The 15,541-nt window shown below is 38.8% G+C and overlaps 1 protein-coding gene across 1 annotated transcript in view; it reads right to left on the bottom strand.

Moving 5' to 3' along the window:
- LOC149789729 (uncharacterized) overlaps positions 1-15,541 on the bottom strand; it is a 70,912-nt gene that overhangs the window by 28,231 nt on the left and 27,140 nt on the right. The window lies entirely within an intron of this gene.

Here is a 15,541-nt window from a genome sequence, read left to right as displayed (position 1 = left end):
CTAAATTGTGTATAGCACACTTCAAAATTATATGGTTTTCCTCCAGTATGTACCACCTTTAAATTTCCACTCTGACTAAACCTTTCATCACGTAACTTCATAAGACACCACACTTAAGTAGTTTTTCACAGTATGTTTTTGCATCCGCAGTTTCAAATCTCACTCCTGTTCAACGTCACCAGCGACACACTTAAATGTTTTTTCCTGTATGTATCCTCAGTTCAAATCTCCATTCAGATTAAATATTCTATCAAACAGTTCGTACTTAACATGGTTTTTCTCCAATGTGCTTCTTCGCATGCCGTTTTAAACTTCCACTCTCATTAAATAATTTATCACACACTTCACACTTAGGCCCTAAACGGCTTTTTCTTTAGTATCTAGCATTCTGTGCTTTTGTGGTTTTCAATGTAGAACAAACACCAATTTTCACTAGCATATACTCAATGTGCTCATTCAAATTTTACTCGTACGAACATTACCAGACAATTCATTGTAGTAATCAGCCATGTCCATGATGTTGGGAAGAGTCCATTTTCGATACAGGAGCAGCGATCCTGGACGGAATCGTAGTGTGCCAAGAGGCAAAAAAATGTCTAGACAATGGCCTAACATTAATGTAATCAGTATTACAATATAATGAGATATAGAGTAATGTGCTTTGTATAATAATGATAATAATAATAAATAATAATAATAATAATAATAATAACAACAACAACAACAACAATAAAACTACTACTACAACCACCATTAATAATAATAATAATACTAATAATAATAATATTTCTTGTCTGTTTTGATACAAGTTTATATGATAATCGCGATTGTTTATTGGTAATATCCGCCATGTTTTGGAAGAGTCCATTTTCAAGCACAGTTCCTAGTCCGAATCGCAGGGTGCCAAGAGGGGAAAATAAAAATGTTTCAAGACAATGGCTTAAAATAAAATTAATGCAATCAGTATTTCAAGATAAAGAGATGCAGAGTAATGTGATTTGTACAATAATAATAATAATAATAACAACAACAATAATAATAATAATAATAACAATAATAATTCTTGTCTAATGGGTCCCACATTCCATGTTTCGATACAAGGTTATATGATAATGATAATGGCTTATTTTTAATATCGGCCATGTTCGTCCTGAGTTCTGGAAGACTCAGTTTTCAAGCTCCGAACCTAGTTGGAATTTTAGTGTGTCACTTGTGAGCATAGTCTGCATCGTCTTTAATTATAATTCTGTTTACATTTAATATATCTGTGTCAGCAAAATGGCAAAATCATCCAAGGACAAATGACCTAAAATTAATGTAATCAATATTTGAATGTAAGGAAATACAAAGTAAAGTACTTTGTAGAAGAAGAATAAGATGCTGCTGCTGCTGATGATGATGATGATGGTGATGATGATGAAGAAGAAGAAAAAGTAGAAGAAATAAGTAAAAGAATTACAAAACAAATGATCTGTATGATTGATATTATTTACAATGTTCTCTGTATTTTACGATGTTCGCGGGGCTCCGAGTGGTCGAGTGGTCTAAAGCGCATACCGTTCCGTATCACTGCTATCTCGCCTCTGTCAGCGTGGGTTCGAGTGTCAGACTCGGCCAACGTGGGTACGAGAGAAAGCATACCATTAGGTTTTCTTGGGTCAGTGGTGTTTCCGGGGATTTTCCAGGTTTTTCCTCCACAAGTTATTCTGACCGCCATGTATGGTCTGCCTTGCGCTGAAAAATGGCGTTTAACCCTACAACACCAACAACTACAATGTCCGCCATCTTTGCATTGGAAGCAACTGAATTATTGGAGGCACCTCATATTTTCACTATGCGATTTATACAACCATTATTGAACACCAATAAACCGTTGATATAACTAGCTTTTATGTAGGATAAGTTACGGTCAACAATAAAATAATGCACTTTACCATCTCATGCAAGGATAATGCATCCAGAAAGTGCATGTCCTAATTTTCCCGCACCCCCAATTCGTTTGGAGGTCAATGTGTCCTGTACTGTTCATGTGGCTGACTCAATGATTTTAGTGTTTGGTCATACATCTGCAATTAAGAGTGTAATAATATAATCAGCTTTCAATATTTGTCTTGAATCTCAGTATTTTACCGATATCTAATAGTTATTGTTTCTTAAATAAATAATGTACTGTTTTTGCGGAGTGTTACTCTGGGTAGTACAACCGAAGGATATAAATAGACCCTATCGGTGTCGTGCACACCAGTTTTCCTTCAACCGGCACGGGGTTTGTATGCAAATGCAATACATAATCGGCTTCCAACAGAGTTAGGAAATGTCATCATTTTCTAAATAGAAATTAATTGAAGGTAATCAAATGAGAAAATATACATTAATTTCTGCAATATAAATATATAATAAATTTCGGTACTAAAATAATAAAGGCCAAAGAAATGGCATAGAGTACTTTTACATAGGGATATAGGGCCTCCATAACGCTATTTCAGTACATTTGTATGAATTTATATTTTTATCGTAACAGAAATGGTAGTCCGTCTTTTTTTTTTTTTTTTTTTTTGTTAATTCTATTTATTTGTTTCCGTTTGTTATTGTGATTTTAATGTTACCCAATTGCATATTCTTAAATCGTAATAATGCTACGTGTTTGGGCTCTAATAAACAGTAACACAGAAAAAGTGAATACAACAAGGTTTGTAAAATTTAACAAATAATTTATTTCCCTGGAAAAATATTGTAAAAATGGAAAAAGAACTTACAGTTTTAAGAATCAAATCTAAAAAATAATTCAAGAATAATCCACGAATTAAATTGCAAAAGTCCTAATGAATTCAACTTTGAGTCCTGATGGAAAATCCAAGATGGAAGACGAAAACTTATGCTTTAGTCAGTACTGTGCTTATCTACAGTTCTTTGTAAAAATACAATTAATGACACTCCGATGTTGGAAACCCGAATAAAATTTTGATAAACTTTCTTTGTTCAGGAATTTAGTATGAGCACATCAAATATTTTCAGAGAAAAGAATTAATCTTTAAAACTTCAAATGATCTGAAGAAAAATTAACATAACTCGAAAACTGATCACAACAGATCAACTTAACATCAAGTGTAAAAAGCCCAAAACTGAGAAATTCTTACCACAGCATCTGTATTAAACCATAGCTACTGCATAAAACAGATCCCCGTCTGAGGGTCACGTTATCATATTCTAGAACCTCATCGAAATTATTTACTTGTTAAAAAATCACGTACACCCAGTATGGCCTTGAGTACGACCAATGATTTTTCATTCCAGGAAAGAAATTTTAAAAAGTGTTTACCAATTCCGAATCAGGTCAGAACCTAGGTCAACTTTAAATGGAAAGTTTCAACTATTATTAGCCATTCACGTTGTTTACGTCTTGAATATATATATATATATATATATATATATATATATATATATATATATATATATATATATATATATATCTGAACTCTATACTGGACAGCTTTACAGCAGCATGTAATAATTTAAAAAACAGACAATTAAATTAAAATTAATATATATTAAATCAGATATACGAAACAATAGTAAATTCTATTTCGATCAATATTTAATACTATTTGTTGGTTATCATTAAGCATACATTTGGTTACATTTATTATTTATTTTAATTTATTCATTGACTAGAAAGAGAATATGTACATTTTACTATAATTATTCATTTATAGACATTTGAAGACTACAATAAAATCTCTATTTGTCTCACTCAGATTTTATGTTGTCTATTTACTTAGGTGAATAGTTTCCCACATAGAAGTAGCTAGTGTAAGAAGCGATTATTTCTACGGTGTGGATTTCGTCTGTTATCAGACGACTTTCTATTTATTACCAGTACATTATAATATTGCAACCAACTCAAGGGTCTCAATTTAAGGAATGCAGAAGTCCCGAAACAGGAAGTAATACTCTAAATAACATTGAGCTTGCGCGAAAAATTAAACGGACGTGAGTACGTCAAAATACCCTGAGAGCCAACTGCCTGACTATTGTTTGATATTTGTATATAATCACCACAGCATTTCTTCTTCAATACAAAATAGTCACAACTCAGCTCTATATTTCTTTGCCAGTACAAAATTATTAATGCTAAAGACTATACCTCACTGTTTGGACATTGCTGCAGAGAAGATCAATATGGAACGTCTGTTGATACAGTATAGTTACAATCAGTAATACGGGTCTCTCTGCATGCAACATTGATCAGTAACACACATGCCATATGCAGCCTCAAAAAGTACATCCATAACAGTAGGACCATGCCAGTAAGATTAATTGGTTCTTGGCTCTTGTTTTGGAAAAGTTAAATGTAAATTGCTACATTCTGTTCCTTGCTTCAACAGCATGTATTAATCTACAAAATTAAATCGCAGGCTTGATTTTACACGAAATTATGGTATCAATGACACGGTAATGTTAAGTTAATACTAACCTATGCTTGCATAACTTCAAAGGGTAGAGAGCATAGCCAGTCTCGTCTCGAAAATCTTGTCTTCTTGCTGTAGCGTTATGGAATACAAATTAGACACTCACGATTCTCCACATCTCATACATCTGAAATGCAGCCTGTTAGAAAGACGTTGTGCAGTGTATGAAGTCCACAAGTTCCAACATTCACAATTTTCCGACTAGTCTGCAGCTCCATTTCTTTTGTAAGAACTTTCAGAAACTTAGTGTTAAACACTGGGCCAACCATAGAAAGCAGCAGTGGATGTTTGTAGCCAAACTTTGCAAATAAATCGCTCAGCTGTCTGTAAATATCATCTGCTGCTGTATGACCAAGGACATTTTAAGGTGTAATAAAAAGATAACTATCACTCTATACTCTGATGTGAATATCGATTTGTTTTTCCTGAAAATGACTTTTCTAGCTTTCATCAAGCAACTGCATGAATGTTTCCTTTTGATTTTCTGCTCTAAAAGAGAACAATGCGCTATACCAAAGGTGGCAAGATATGTAGATTTCTGTTCTCCACAAACACACTGCTAAGCAATGGCATAAACATGAAAATTTCATAAATGTCTGTACAGGAATGCCAACTGAAATGGCTTGTGACAAGTTTTAATGTCATCAAAATTTCAACTTTAAGAACATCTGATGCATTTTCAGGGAAAAGTCTCAAATTGGTCAAATTTGCGCCAGTGCGAGCTTTAGATTTTCTTGTTGGAACAGTGGCAGTACTTAGCTTTCCTGTAACATAAAAGAGTCTGTCATTGGATCAGCTGGCCAACTTGAGTTTATTAATGCCGAATTTTTAATTCTGCTTGCATGACTGATCAATGCTGACTCTCCATTTCCAAAATATCAAAAGCGTTTATTGCATGAAAGAAATGTACTTATGTTTTTCTATTTATTTGTTTTTCTTCTCACTTGTCGAAGCCAGTCTCTATATTTCTTCCATTCAAGCCACGCTTCGCTGAAGCAACATAAACCCCGTTCATAGTAACAGCTCACGATATATCAGTCATGTTGTTTTACTTCTTTACCTTCTATAAGCAGCCGTTTTATTAATCATGTCGTATAGCATTCATGAACTTAAAAACGGTGCACCAGGAATGCATATGTTCCACTGGATGCTTTTTAAGGGAAACAACTTGCCCACACTGTTACGCGATATGCTAAAAAAGGGAAGCCACTCGCACGAAAATTAGTAGATGACACGTTCACTAGCTGTCAGCAACAGGATATAAATGCCAATTGTTGTTCCCATTTTAACAAAATTCTAGTATATTCAAAGATACGGTTACAATTTGGGTCAAAATGCAAGGACATTAAAATGGATTTCAAAATCCAAAAACATTCAAGGTGCATATGAATGGTGACATTCCAATGCAAACTTCACATTAAACGCTTTCTTGTTCCAGAGTATGTACCCCCATGTGACTTTCTAAATGTCAGCACATACTTTACATTTAAATGGCTTTCTCCAGTATGTATCCTCATAACATTTTTCAAGGTTTCACTGTCACAAAATCTTTTATCATTTACTTCACATTTATACGGGTTTTTTACCCAGTATGTATCCACATGTGATATTTCACAGTTCAACGGTGACTAAATATTTTATCGCATGCTTCGCACTTAAATTGTTTTCTAAATTGTCAAAGCATGCATCATAGTGTGATTTTGCAAGGTTTTACTCAAATGTTTTAATGCATGGCCATGCTCACGACCGCCTAATATGCAAGAACAACGTGATCAATAGAATCCTGCCTTCTCACTGGCCAACTAAAAATAAGTTATGAATAAATGCAGGACGTCATTTTCTTTTAACCAGTGAGAGGACGGTATTCCATTCAGCGCGATTTGACTTGCATATTAAGCGGTCGCGATCATATCCATGTCGAGCAGTAACCTAACATGAAAAAATGGTCTGGCATTCCTTAAATGTGTGATAGTAAGAAAAGCTTCGGATAGGATACGCATACAAAGTTGAATGCCTGAGCTAAACATCGGTGCCAAATTTATTACGCTACACGCAATGTAGCTTGAGCTATCAGCATTCATACTTAAATAGGTCGGGCGAGAAATGAAAGAAGTGCCCTCCCTTGTAGTTATTATATAATACATGTATGACAGGTACATTGAAGGCAACGATAAGAGCCCATGTGCTAAAACTCACCTAAATGTGCTAAAACGTAAGCATTACAGCGCTGACAGTAAAGTTATTTTTCAATCAGCTGATCTCTAACGTCTTAATTGTCTGTTCAGCTTGTACAGGAAGCTTAATGATACCACTTTGTCAGTGTTCTTCCATGTCTGGTGACAATAAAAATCAGTAATGCAAGAGTTTTACACATAATTCATCAATATAAATGCACATTTGCTTGTTATTATATAATAATTTATGTAAATCGCATGATAGGGACATGTTTAATTCATTCTGTCATTTATTTTTTCTCTCCCACACTAAGGTGTCGTGGAAGGGAGTGGGTGAAAAAATTAGATTTTTTTAAAGCGTACGGCTCCATGTTGGTGTGTCTGTGTGCATGGCTTAATAAGTATGTATGTTCTGCACCGTCAGGGTCAATATACTTTGATAACGATAATGTTTATGCAGAGTAGCTCGCGCCAGTATAGTCCGAAACATCACTAGTAGTAATAGGGGACGATTCAGCGACAATGGGAATTAGCATTACAGACCACCACCACCCCACCCCCCGGGACGGTTTAGCGACTTAACATTAACCAGCCTGGGACTGTTTAGCGACTATATAAATTTAACATGGACGAAAAATCGTGGGACTGTTTAGCGACAAGGGGAATTGCACATGGGAATATGGGAATAAATAGGGTGGGACTGTTTAGCGACAAGGGGATATGAACAATGGTTAAAAAAAGTCTTGGGTCACTCTATTTATTTAAAAAAAAAAATGGGGTAGGCAATGGAAAGTCAATCTCTTTTCGAGACCTATGAGTGACCCTGAAAAGGGCCTTTGGGTTTCTTCTTCTTCTTCTTCTTCTTCTTTTATTTCCTCCACTTCTTCATCCATCCCCTTATCTTTTCTAATAATCCTTTCTTCTTCTTTATATCTGACTCCGGTAACCAGTCAGGATGGCCCAACTCTCTAAACTTCGTCTGTATCTTCATCCAATTGTTGTTAAGCCTCTCAAACTCTTCCTTTTTCTTTTTGTTTTCCTCATCTTTTCTTTCTTCCCTCCATCTCTCTTTAATCTTCTCTACTTCTTCCTCCATTACTTTTCTCATCAGATCTTCACTTTTCTTCACCTTGTCCAACCCCCATTTTACATTCCTCCACTCTGTCCAGTACAATATCTTTTCTAGGAAGCACCGGACTTGGATGACATGATCCAGTGCTTCCTTCAAACTTCCCACTCTGAAGTAAGGTGGGTTAATGAAGCCTCTTGACTTATTGACTTCTTCTTCTATCATCCCTGCTATGACATCTCTTGCTGTCTTTAGGCCTTGAACTTGACTGGTTACCAAGTCTTTCATATCTCCATGCCTCCATTCCTCTTCTTTTCTTCCTACAACATATTCTACATCCATTATCCAAAAATAGATGTCTCTCAATAGATTAAATATAACTGATACTTGAGTCATTTTGTCTCAGTTATTCCTTAGAATGGTTCCAACATTAAACTTTGTGGGTTCTTATAGTGAAAGCGCGGACGTGATGGAAAACATCCCCCTAAAACACAATTGATCTTACCTAGATCATGACCAAACAACGCGCGGACGTGAAGGAAAACATCCCCTACTTTTCTCATTTCATATGATCTACTATCCACATACGTTAACCAGCAATAAACAAACCCCAAATCTACTATTTAAACACGCAAATCATTAAAACGAAATCCATAATCTACTATCCACACAATCGTACGTGAGCGGTTACAAAACCCAAACTATACTCTCCACATACGCTAAGAAACAATAAACAAACCCATAATCTACTATTCACACAAACGTACGTGAGCGCTTACACACACATTGGCAAATGGATTGTTATTTCTTTTCTAGAGTATTGGATAGCCCTGAAAAGGGCTGTTTTTTTTTTTAACTTAATGACACCTGGTTAATGATGGCACCTTCCATGCCTGGCACTACACACACATCTTCTTCCCCAGTCTCTTTTCACTCTTTTTAGGGGGAGAGCAGAGGCGGGATAACTGGCTTCAGAATCCCAATTTTCTGTCTCTGAGATTCTGAAATTTTCTCTCTCCTCTTCTTTGTTTCTTCTATCCTCCTCTTCTTTGTTTCTTCTCTCCAACTCTTCCTTGTTTCTTCTCTCTTCCTCTTTCATCCTTCCCTCTTCTACTAGGGCCTCGGCAGCCAGCTCATTCACTATACGCCTGGCATATTCCAGGTGTACATGAAGTTCAAGCAGTTTTGCTAGTCTGGTGTTCATTCTCTTGATCAATCAACAAGGGTAGCTAGACTGCCCAGCGAGTTTCAATTTATAATGAAAGCGCGGACGTGATGGAAAACATCCCCTTAAAACAAAATTGATCTTACCTAGATCATAACCTAACAAACGCGGGGACCTAAAAGAAACACTCGCTCATTTTTTTTATACTGCCCATCACTTTTTTATACTGCCCATCACTATTCTAAAAAAATTTATTAAACAAATAATATACTATTCACATACGCAAAGCAATCCAATCAAACCCCAAATCTACTCTCCCCACACCTCAAACAGCAAAAACATGATCTTAATCTACTATCCACACCAACGTACGTGAGCACTTACAAACACACAATCCTATACACAAACACATACACCCACACTATAAAAAAGAGTCAGTGTTTATATTCACACTACTCTACCTACACACATTGGCAAATCGATTGTTATTTCTTTTCTAGAGTATTGGGTAGCCCTGAAAAGGGCTTTTTTTGTTTGCTATGGCAATCTTTTAGTTTCTAAGAATGCGACGTCCTCTGAGGATAGACTTTCTGACGATAGGTCTGCTTCTTCGGAAAGAGAAGAAGAACTCTTTGGTGTCGATACGACAATCGACAAAGCCTTTGTCAGGTTCAGGTTGCTGCTGCTGCTGTTGTTGTTGCTGTTGCTGCTGTCTCTGAAGTCTGTACTTCTCTGTCCATTCTTCTTTCTCCCTGTTCACTTCTTCTCTGAAAAGCTCTTCTATCAGGTCTTCAGTGACATTTAACATTCTCACATTCTCTATCTCTTCTGGCTTCGGTATCAGACTGTGTCTGACCCTATGCAAATTCACGTAGGCTTCGTTTAGCTTAGCTAGTTTGGAGCACATCTTCGTAGGAGGATGAGTCGACAATGGATGGTTAGACTGGAAACTACCCCGGTTCTTAAAGTCAAAGCGCGGACGTGAAGGAAAACATCCTTCCACGGTTTTCGAGCCGCAACGTTCAATGAGTGTCATGAGAGGGATAGTAAGAAGTCAAAGAGCATGAATCAACATTCTTATAGCCAAACAAAAGACAAAGGCATTTTTTTTCAAAACACAACATTTTTTATTCCAAATTACTTAACACTAACCAACAACTCTAACATTTTTAACAATAATCCAACAATATAACATCAAACATTTTTTTCAAATCTCAAACATTTTTTTTCAATTCACACTCTACTTTAAACAGGGCTGACAACGTTGTGAATGAAATTGTGATTTCCACTGTTGGAAGTCATTAGGCCATTGATGGACACTACGTTTCCTATCTTGAGACAAAAGATAAGCATAATGGTCACAAAACCATCGATCTACTTTCACATCATTTCTAGAAGAAGAACGAGGATCAAAATGAGTCACTAAATGTTCTAAGGAATAGCCCAGGCTGCGATGATGCAGAAAATACACACAGTACTGTCCACACACCAAGGAATCTGTGCCTTGTAATTTCACATTATTGAATCGGGTGGTCTGAGCATTTCTTCTCATAAAGTTAATGATATCGTCTTCCAAAGGGGGCAATCCGTACGAATCGAAATATTCCACACATCCTTCTTGAGGAAAGTAGACGGCTACCCAGTGGGTTCCTGGGAGATGACTGTCGTCCGTGTTGATCACATAAGCTAGATGGTCTTGAGGTTTGCGATGAGGGAGTTCATCTTTAGCACAGACGACAGAATACCAAGAAGCCGTATACGAACTGTGGTTCAAAAGGTAATAAAGTTCCCAGGTATCCATGTTTGTTTGTTTTTTTTCTTCTTCACAGGTAATAATAAGTCATCAATTCGATCCTAACTTTTTGCTTGAAAATGTCTGACAAATAACAGTTTCTTCGTTTCGTCTCCTCACTTTGATTCAGGAGAGCTTCGTTACGATGGATCTCTTGAGTGGTTAATGGTGGACAAGAATGTTCAAGCAAGTCTTTATACCACTGGTGCAACACGACTTTATCCGAGATGAGACTCCAAGCTTCGTCCAGATACTCGTCCAATTTTTCTTCTTGACTCAGCATCAGGCATTTATCGTGTTGAATTTGACTGGGATGATCGTTTTGACATCAATAGCAATCTTTCTTGATCAATTCCGTCATTTTATCGACCAAGTGTTTGGCAAAACAGGAGACTAAATGGGCTTCTTGTTCTGGTGATCTTGACTTCATCATGATAACTTCTTCGTCTTTGTCTTGAGATTCTTCTTCCCCGGTCTCCTCACATTCCATGTCTAAAGTTTCTTCACTAGGTAAAGAGGGATAACAGTCTTCCATAGCTTCTAATAGTCTAGAATGACTTCTCTCAAACTGTTGATTTCTATCGTATTATCTAATTCTGCATACAGGATGACGTTCACTGTCTTGTCCAGTGGTTCTGCAAACTGAATTTCCACACGAATCTGGCCTGATTTTATAGGGTGGAAATGTCCCTCGTCGCTGCCTTGGTCTGGAGTGAAATCGAAAGCCCGCAAAGCATAGTCTCCTGCGTAATCTTCGTACGTAATACCGTGACTGGTGTTGGTTCCTAACTGGCTGTTGGCTTCGTACAGGGACAAGTACGATCTCAAGTAATTCATCTTCGTGGCACTAAAGTCAGGTTCGAAAGGTCGGGTACACAAGGTCTTGCCATCGCGACTGACTTCGATTTTCTTCACGTCGAAGTGTTGAAAGTGGAAAGGATTTTCAGTGAAGGCTCCGTTGAAGGCTGAATTCAGGACCATACCAAGGATTAAACGTTTGGGTAACTGTCCTTGAAACAGATGATCTTCGATCATGGAATGATGTCCAATGGGAATGGTGAAGGTTTTCACTTCCACGCGTCGTATGGGATATTTGGCGGTCGTTCTGCTCAATGCCTGACTAATGTCGTTTCCAACTTTGGGTAACACTTTCACGCGTCGTACGTAGAGTTTGACGTCCTCTATTTTGCTTTTGGCAGTACTATCAGCCAACAAATGGAAAGCAGCACTGCTACGATTCAGTCTCAAGCGAACATTGACACCGTTCAGCAAATATTTCTCTTGCAACCACATGTCCAAATGCAAACGATCCATCAGTTCTAAACTCTTCTTATTTAAGATTTTCTTTCGTCTTTCCTCAAAGCTGTCATTGCTTTTATCTATTATGTCAAACTTGGTCGCATCGTCAGGTTCCCATAGCACACAAGCATTGAGATGAGTATTCTTGGCATCTATTCCGTACGTCAAGAGATTTTCCAGGTAGGCACGATAAGGGTAAGTATCCATGCTGCTACTGACCAGTTTGTTATTCAAGTACAAGTCCAATGAGCTGAACAAGGAATGCATGAAATTGTTGACGGGAGCTATATTCTCAGTGTCTTCTACTCCACCATCATCCTTATCTAGAACTTTGACTTTCAAGTACAAGTAACTGCTATTCAGATTGATGTAATCTTCGGGCTGTCCTTTGATTTCAAACTCGATGGGAGCGGAATCTGTCAGTGAGGAGACGGGGTGAAATTCCACCCACTGGGATTCTTGCATGGTCATCATGGTGGGGGGCATGGCAAACAGATCCAGTTTCGACTTGGAACAGACGCAAGACTCTCGGTGCATCATTTTTTTTTTGTTGCTGTTTCTCAATAATCGAAAACGTCTAAGTCTCGAACGGTTCTTCTTTTCTTTGCCTTTCTAGCTTTAGACGTGTGAAGTCTGGTGAAAGGGTGTTTTCTTCGTCGTCTCTTTCTGCCTTGTCCTTGCTGAATGCCTGACTCGGTAGTGTGCAGGGCATTTATAGGTGTGTCTCGTCGGCCCAAAAGGTCTTTACCCGTTTGTAGCAAGACATTTTTGCCTGCCCTCATGAAGGCTTCTTTGGGGTTTTGTTTGTCGATGATGACATTTTGGAGAAATTCTTTGCCTTGTGTCAGTTCCGCATCTTTCAAGGCGTGCAATCCGCGTGTCACCATCGGTTTGAACACCGGAGCCACCGAACGAAAGGCCAATTTCAACATATCTCCTAAACCGTGTCCTCGCTGTCGAGCAATCCCTCGGTACACTGGATACATGACTTACGAGTCGTGAGAGAACCGTTTTCGAAAATGGAGTTTCACCGTGACTTTTCCTTTGGTGAATGGAATATTTTGTCCCAAATCTCCTTTTATACCAATGTTGACCGTGTCCAAATACGACTTGCTGACCGGCAAATAGTGAGGATGTACAAATTCGCGGTGGACGTGGTAAGTGTTTCCACCTTCCTCGTCAGTGACCGTGGCAGAATTTACTTTGAAAGGAATGACACGCAGTAACGGTACGGAGGTGTGTCCCACCACGTTGTACTCCACCACATCGGAGTACACAAACATCAAATAGAGTCCCTGGTTCAGTTCTACCGGGAAACGAAAATACCTCGCAAAATGCCCGTTGTTGTCAATGTCTACCATGTGAATTTTTTTGGTCTTTTTATCCGTGACCATATTGAGGTCTCCACCCAAAATGTCATACAATTCAGGGCAAAATTTAATACGTATACTTTTTTCCTCACTTTCAAATTTGATGAGTACACGGTGAGATAGTTTGTGGTACTCAATGGTGACACGTTTTTTTTAGTCCTGTCAGAACTTTGTCAAATGTTGCATAGAATTTGTCAGCGATGGCCTCCACCAGATGTTGACCACTAAAATAATGCCCTGAGTTAATTTTAAAGTGATAAACGTAAAAAGGAGGAGAAGGGTCACTGCTGTTACGGGGTAATGGGTCCTTCGCAAGAAATGATCTATGTTGAGGAGTGTTCGTCATGGTTTGCTGCACTGTTGGGTCCAGAATTTCGACGTCAAAAAAGTGTTTTGAGTTTCAGTGATGTTTTTGATTTGTGTTGGATAAATCATTTCTACCAAAGCCACTTCCCAATGGGCTTCGTGATCTAATGGGATGGCCTGAGGTAATTTAGCCGTGTAACAGCACAACGTGTTGTGGGCAAACACCTCCATGGAACTGTCACTGGGTAAGGTTAAGTAAAATTGGTTTTGGTGACTCATAATTCCAGAGTTCTGTGGCTATCCGAGGAGTTACTGGACGTCAGAGGCGTGTCTCCGCTCAAAATGGGGTTCTGGTTGTGGTTGGAGTGGTGACTGGCACTGGCACTGGACACAAGGTTCCCGTGGTTCCCGTTCGAGGTGAATTTCAGGGAGGAATTAGGAAGCAAGTAACCGATGCAACTGCTCAATAAAATGGTCCACAATTGTTTGTCTCCTTGTTGCAAACTCAAATTGGCGATGGCTGCCCCGATGACACAATACACCACGAAGATTTGGCAGAAAAAGACGATTTGCGTTTTAGGCACACGTTCTCCACACCACACCCACAAGGGTTGTTTTTGTAAATCTTGCACAGAAGAACTAGGTGAAGGAGTGGTCGACGTAGCTGCGTCTGTGTGAAAGGGCATGATGGTCACTTCTTTTTATAGTCGATGACTTGCGAAGCGTCGATTCAAGAATCAAAACTGGGTGGATATCCTTTCCAACGTACTTTGGCTTCTCTGACACGTCGTTTGCCCACTTTACGGGTTCTGCGTTCGAGAATGCTTTCGATGTCGTACACGTCGTCTTCTTTTTTGGTGACACGTTGTAACTCGGGCAAATAAAACGTTCCTTTGAGCACTTCTCCGTTCATGTCTTCCAATTTATAGACGGCAGGATGACGGCCGTGCACTCGTCCAGTGACACGAAACAATTCGGTCGTCCAGTTAGGTAAGTAACCTTTGTCGAAAGTGCGTTTGGTTTTGCCAATGCGCACCCAATCTCATACGGTCAACTCTCCACTTTTCATGGGGACAGCCCTCGTCGGGGATTTACCAAACAGGCGCTCAAACACCAACACTTCGTTCTCGGGAGTCACTTCTTGCGGGGCACGTCCGATGCTTCGATGGTAAGATTGGTTGTACGCTTGCACCAGGTGCGGTAAGATGTCGATGTACTTCAGAGTGTGGTGATGCGTAAAATATTTCCATATGCGTTCTTTCAAAGTGCGTTGAAAACGTTCCACGATGCTGGCTTTGGTTTCGGGATTCTCGGTGGTAAAAAAATGAATGTCACGTTTCTTTAATTCTTTTTGGAAAGCTTGGTTCAGAAATTCGGTGCCTTTGTCCGTTTGCCATCGAAGAGGGTGACGACCGCTTTGTTTCAACACTCGTTGCAGGGCTCGCACTAACTCGCTGCTCGATTTGGAAGTCAAGGGCACGACCCAGGCAAATTTGGAAAAGACGTCGATGACACAAAACAAATATTTGTAGCCACGATTGTAGCTGGCCGAATGAGAGACATCGGCTAAATCGGCTTGCCATTGATGATCGATGCCTTCTACTCGGGTGAGACTTCTGGCAAACTTGCGTCGAATGGGTTTGTGTAAAGTGTAGGTAGCTTGTTCTTGTAACCGTCGTTGCACTTGAGGTAAACGGAGACTTTTCAGTCGAGTTTTGGCAGCACGATACAATTTTTGAACTCCTGCGTAACCTGCAGGATGGGAGGGATCGTAGTAAATGCTGGCTAAGACTTTTTCCATTTTTTATGTTTGTTTGTGTGTTAATAAGTCACCCACTCTTCGGTGATGCTACTTTGGGTGGGACGAAAGGGTGGTTTAGAAACGGATTTACGTGTC

Source organism: Sinohyriopsis cumingii, chromosome 10 (assembly GCF_028554795.1).
Source record: "Sinohyriopsis cumingii isolate HCF-2022 chromosome 10, ASM2855479v2, whole genome shotgun sequence".
In the NCBI taxonomy this organism is placed as follows: Eukaryota; Metazoa; Mollusca; class Bivalvia; order Unionida; family Unionidae; genus Sinohyriopsis; species Sinohyriopsis cumingii.
Note: the sequence above shows the minus strand (reverse complement) of the source record. Positions and strands in the feature narration are given on the sequence as shown.